Genomic DNA, 6,367 nt, shown 5'->3' on the forward strand with positions numbered 1-6,367 from the left:
AAACATCTTTTCCCTTTACAAAAGATAATATATAAGCATACATCAAAAACCATGCTTAATTTTTTTATTCTTTCATGTTCCTTTTTCCAAATCTTTACCTAGAATACAGTGTCTCAACTAATTTTGAAACTCAGAATACTTATTTTTCATGGTGGTAATTATTCTCAATAATAGAGAACTTTGAATTTAGGAAGTAAAAATTTTGTTTTATTACCAAAACATACATTATGAGACATGTGGGAGTGCTGATTTCCATTACATCCTACATCACTTTATCTAAAGCAAAAACTGGTGTGGAAATATTGCATTAGATTTCATTAGAAAATGTACCTATCAATAGAAAATTTCAGTGACTCTATTTTATATTTTATCATTGTTTAATTATGCAAGTCTTCATTCTTCAGGTATTTTTGGCTTATAATATAGTACTTCCACAAAAAGTGGCCAATTGTAAGTAAACAAAAAAATATTTTCTAATGGGCATGCAAATATTTTACACAAATGTACCCTAAATAGTAAATTTACCCAATTTTCAAAAAGAATATTCTGTTATTTAATAAAAAGGCTGTTGAATATTTTTGTATGTACATTATAAAAACACACGTATGCAAGTATTCTCATGCTAGTTCAAAATGTACAGCAACATTTTAAAGGCTTTGATAAATAGCATGTTGGCCTTATAATACATCTGGCTAATTCATTATCCCACTATGTAAGATGATGTTAGTTTTCCCTTATCTTTCTATTGAATATTCTTTTTCCTAAAAATTCTAAAATTAAGATCTTTCCAAAGTACATAACAAACTTTCCAAAGTACATAAATTTTCTCGATAATGTCAAAAATCCAATAAAGTGCATGTTGTCATCATTCTCAATTTATAGAAAGGTAAGTTGCAATGAGTTCTTGTATATTGCATTAAAATATATATATCAATACATACATGTACATATGTGTGTGCATAAATACATGTACATATGCATATGTACATGCTTAGCAATCTAGTTCAATCTAGAAATAAAAGGGAGAGAATTATAAGAAAATTTCCTTTAAGAGATAAATGAGAAAACAGCATATGTTTATGACTGCATATAATACTATATGCATATAATAGTATATTTTTATGAATGTGAAGGCATGCATACAGCTTGTTATATATGAGAATAAATCACAGATCTCTTTAAATAACATTTAGTTTAAAACCCCTCATAAATATCTTTGTTCTTTATTAAACTTTAAAATAATCTTTTTTTAAGATAGAGTATATTTTCTTAAAGGAAGTTATCTGAGCTTAAGAACTCTCCTTTACTTCCCATATTTGTTTCTATTTAAATATGTACTTTGCTTTCAAGTTACAAAGAAAATTGTTTCACTTTAAAGTGTCAAAAAAATGTTTTATTAGCACATGAAATATTTTATTTAAGAAATAATCAAATGCTATTAATATGTTATGAAGGCCTACAGAAATACATGAGATTTTCAAGGAATCACTTGTTCAAAAGTTCTCAGTACTTAATATGTAGTATGCCATATGAGAAACAGTGCAGAAGTGAACATTAATAATCATAAAATAGCAACAATAATAATAGGAGTGTTTTGCCTATTTGGAACTGACAAATGTATATTGATACTCTCAGTACATAATTTCTGTTTCTATGAAAAAGTTGTGATTATAGTTGCTTTTTTATTTTTGTTTTAGATAACTTATTTTTAGAATTAAAGTTAAAGAGTAAGTAGATATACCTTTTCCAAAAAAAAAAAATACTCATGACAAGACAATTAGGTACTCATTAAATGTTATATGTATTAGAAAAATTTATTGAATATTTGTGGACATGAAGGAAAGTTTAAAGTTAGTCAAGTGTAGTAAGACCCTATAGCATTTGTATTCTATCAAAATATACAGGGGAAAGGGCATGATGAAGAGCAAATAAAATCGACTTTTGGGTGGGGGGAAACAAACTTGTGAAGGATTTGTGAACAGAAAACCTATGTTTTTACCCTTCTGCAGTAGGTTGTCTTAGTCTCTATGAGTTTCTTGGTACAGTGAGAGGAAGAAGCTCATTGTAAATACCATTGAGAGTGTGTAGAGCTGTGGGGCAGAGTATGAGTAATGGCTAGAAAGAATGCAGGAAGTCCAAGGAAAGAAGCATGTCGAATAAGTCATGATCATAAGAAACAAATACAATAATTTTCAATAAATCAGTGTTGAAAGCACAAAGTTATGAAACAAAAGAATACATTACATAACAAAAATGTTTTCCAAAAATGAAAGTATAGTGTGATGTAAAAATTAAAAATAACTTAAAATTGGACAAATTTAAACTTTTAGGTACTTCTGACAGAGGTCAATACCAATATCTCTAATTTACTTACTTGTCTAAGAGGGAATGTTTAAGTTTAAATGTCAAATATCTGTCCCTAGTGGTCAGCATCTAATAATGTTCTAATAAATGAATGAATAAATGAATGAATAAAAGATAAAAATGAACAAAAGATAAATATTCATTTGTATATTTAGGCATCTATACTTCTGATAGTCTCCCTTGTCCCCTTCTTATTATAAAAATGATGCTCGTATTTGTTATTCAGGCTACTGCCTGCTTACCCTTCAGTTGTCAGCTTAGAAATGATGTTCTCTACATCAGTTTACCTCAAACTCTCCCAGGATGGGCTAGGGGACTTTCTGTGTGATTGTGAATTACTCTTCACACTATGTTTTATTGTCCTCGGTATCTCATACTAGCCTTGGGTAAGCATGGATAACTAGGCATTGTTATTCTTTAAACATAGGCCCTTACACATTACCTGGCACATAGTTGGTTCCCAAAAATATAGTTGAATGAATACATTCGACTAATATTTTGGAAAACAAGCATGGGGCAGGAGTATAGGGAGAATATAATAAAGTCTGTGAGATAAGGAACAGTGGACATCCATGGAATAATTAGATATAAATGGAGTTTCTATAAGTCAGCTGGAAATCTAAGGATTTGCTGTAGTTGGACATGTCAATATGTTCATACATTTAGTACAGATTAATAATAATATCTATGATCAAAGGTAACAAATACTTTAAATATAATAGATGATGATCTAAGTATCAGAAAGTATATGTACTGTGTGTGTGTGTGTGTATGTGTATGTGTGTGTATGTTAAAATGTTGGAATTAGAAAGTAGAGGATGGACATCAGCTCCTGGACTTTTGAAATAAGGAAAGGTATAACTATATACAGATTAAGTGTTGGAAGTGAAGAAAAAGGAAATTGATACAAATTAAAACTCTATTATTAAATATGGAAACTAACATAATTTTTACAAAATTGAACTTAGATTTTGGACACATTGACTAAACCATCAAAGACCACCACACCCCCCCAAAAAAAAGATCAACTGTCCTTGATATTATTATCTTCTAAACAGTGCTGATAAATGACTAGCATCAGGTCTGTCACTGAGTATGTTTGTAAGAACAGGTTGTATTAAAGTGTTACAAATATGGCTCTAAACTGGAGAAATGGTGTTAACAGTGATACAAGTAGTGAATTTGAAAACAAAAGAGTTAAAGAAAAATTTCAGTGACTGATATTCTCAATATATCTTTATTTTAGATAATTAATTTTTTCAACTTCGAGATATAATTGTCATATAACATTGTATAAGTTTAAGATGTACAACACGATGTTTTGACATAGGTATATATTATGAATTAATTACTAGGATCAGATTAGTTAACAAATTTCATCACCTTATATAATTAATTTTTTGGGGGGGAGGGAGTGAGAATATTTAGGATTTTTCTTAGCACCTTTCAAGTACACAATACAGTATTATTCATTATAATCATCATCTGAGTATTAGATCCCCAGAACGTATTTATATTATAGCTAGAAGTTTGTACCCTTAGATACCAATATTCCCCCCTCCCCCTCCTCAGCCATTGACTGCCACCACTCTACTGTTTTTATGCATTTGGCTTTTTGTTAGATTCTACATATAAATGAGATAATAAAAAATATCAGTCTTCATCTGATTGATTTTATTTAGCATCACACCATCAATCAAGGTTCATCCTGATGTTACAAATGGCAGAATTTCCTCTATATTTTTTTGGCTAAATTATATTTATACATATCTATGTCTATAACTCACATTTTTTTTAAATCTATTCATCCACTGATGAACATTTATTTTTTTTCTATGTCCTGGCTATTGTGAATAATGCCACAATGAACATGGGGGTGTAGATAATCCTCAATATAGTGATTTCATTGCCTTCTGAAATATCAAGAAGTAGAATTGCTGGATTATATGTTACTTCTATTTTTAATTTTTTTGAGGAATTTCCATTATGTTTTCCATAGAAGCTGTAGCAATTTACCTTCCTACCAACAATGCACAAAAGTCCGCTTTTCTTCATGTTCTAACAGTCAGTATCTTGTCTTTTTAATAATAGCCATTCTAACAGGTAGGAGGTAGTATCTCACAGTGTTTTCAATTTGAATTTCCCTGATAATTAGCGAAGTTGTACATTTTTTTTCATGAAACCGTTACCTATTTGCATACCTTCTTTGAAAAATGTTTATTCAGGTTGTCTGGTTTTTAATCAAAATATTTTTTTTTGCTATTGAGTTGCATGAGTTCCTTATATACTTTATATATTAATCCCTTATGAATATGTAGTTTGCAAATACTTCCTGCCATTTTAGGTTACATTTTTATTCTTTTGATTTTTCCTTTTCCTGTGCAGAAAATATTTAGTTTGCTATATACCTTTTTATGTATTTTTGGTTTTGCTCCTTATGCTTTTGATGTCACATTCAAAAAATTGTTGCTAAGGAGCATTTTCCTATGTTTTTTTTTTTTTTTCTAGTAGTTTTATGGTTTCAGGTCTTACAGTTAAGTCTTTAATCCATTTTAAGTTAATTTTTGTGAGTGGTGTAAGATAGAGGTATACATGAATATCAAGTTTTCCTAGCACCATTTACTTTTTCTCCATTGGGTATTTTTGATTATCTTGTCAAATATTCAAACTATATATTCTATGATTCTGTTCCAGTGGTCTGTCTGTTTCTACACCAGTACCATACTGCTTTGATTACTATAGATTTATAGTATAGTTTGAAATAAAGAAATATGATGCCTCCAGCTTTGTTCTTTTTTCTCAGGCTTGCTTTGTCTATTTTAAGTCTTTTGTAGTTCACATAAATTTTAGGATTTTTTTTTTTTTTTTACTTCTGTGAAAAAAGCCATTGAAATTTTTATGGGGATTGTATTGAATCTATAGACATCCCTGGGTAGTATGGACATTTTATCAAAATGAAGTCTTATGATCTGCAAACATGGAATATCTTGTCATATTATCGTGTCTTCAGTTTTTTCATTTATGGCTTATTGCTTTCAGTTTACAGGTCTTTCGTTTCCTTGGTAAATGTATTCTTAAGTATTTTATAGTTTTTTGATGTTATTACAAATGAGATTGAATTCTTTCTCTTTCAGAATTTTTGTTGTTAGTGCATAGAAATGCAAGTAATTTTTTGCATATGAATATTTATGCTGCAATTTTACCGAATTTGTTGATGAGCTTTAACATTTTTTGGTGGAGTCTTTAGGATTTTCTATATATAAAAGCATTTCATCTGCAAAAAAGAATTTTTCTTCATCCTATCTAATTTCTACCTTTAAATTTTTTGCCTAATTATTCAGTCTATGACTTCTAGGAATACATTGAATACAGTGGCAAGAGTGGTCATCTTTGCTTTGTTCCTGAAAGAAAAAATTTTTCAGCTTTTTACCCTTGAGTATGATGTTAGCTGTGATCGTGGTATATTGTCCCTATCATGTTTCAATATGTTCCTTTTATATCAAATTTGATGAGAGCTTTTATCATGAAAGAGTATTGAATTTTATCATTGTCTTCATTGATTGACAAGATCGTATGATTTGTATCCTTCATTCAATTAATGTGGTATATCACATTTATTAATTTACATATGTTGAACCATTTTCAAATTTAAGGGATAAATTTCTTTGGCCATGATGTAGTATCCTTTTAATGAAATTTTGCTTCTGGTTTTCTAGAAGTGTTTTGAGAACTTTTATACCTGTAAACAGCAGGAATATTGGCCCTCATTCTTCTTTTTTTGTAGTGTCTTTATCTGACTTTGATATCAGAGTGATGTTGGCCTAATAAAATGAATTTGGGAGTGTTTCCTCTACATCAGTTGCTGTTTTAAATCTATTGAGAAGGATTAGAATTAATTCTTCTTTAAAAATGTCACAGAATTCACCAGTGAAACTATCGGGTCCTAGGCTTTTCTTCATTGGGAGGAGTTTGATTAGTGCTTCCATGTTCTTAGTGATTCTTG

Source organism: Pteropus vampyrus, unplaced genomic scaffold (genome assembly GCF_000151845.1).
Source record: "Pteropus vampyrus isolate Shadow unplaced genomic scaffold, Pvam_2.0 Scaffold13, whole genome shotgun sequence".
Taxonomy (NCBI): Eukaryota; Metazoa; Chordata; class Mammalia; order Chiroptera; family Pteropodidae; genus Pteropus; species Pteropus vampyrus.